Raw genomic sequence first — 355 nt, 5'->3', positions numbered from 1 at the left:
CTTGTAAACGCTTTTACAATGTTTTTAAAAACCTTATAAAAGTTTTTATAAGATTTTTAAAAGGGTTTTAAAAACATTTTAAACACCTTGTAAATGCTTTTAAAAAGTTTTTAAAAGCGTTTACAAGGTGTTTAAAAACCTTTTAAAAGCATTTACAAGCTTTTTAAAAGCATTTACATGATTTTTAAAAGCGTTTACAATATGTTTAAAAACCTTTTAAAAACCTTGTAAACGTTTTTAAAAGTTTTTTAAAAGCGTTTACAATGTTTTTAAAAGGTATAAATTTCAATATTTTTGGCGGGAAAAATTTTCGATTTTGGCGAGAAAATTTTTTTTTGGCGGGAAAAAATAATTT

This window comes from Camelina sativa, chromosome 20 (assembly GCF_000633955.1).
Source record: "Camelina sativa cultivar DH55 chromosome 20, Cs, whole genome shotgun sequence".
Lineage (NCBI taxonomy): Eukaryota > Viridiplantae > Streptophyta > Magnoliopsida > Brassicales > Brassicaceae > Camelina > Camelina sativa.
The sequence above is the reverse complement of the archived record's forward strand: the minus strand, read 5'-3'. Positions refer to the sequence as shown.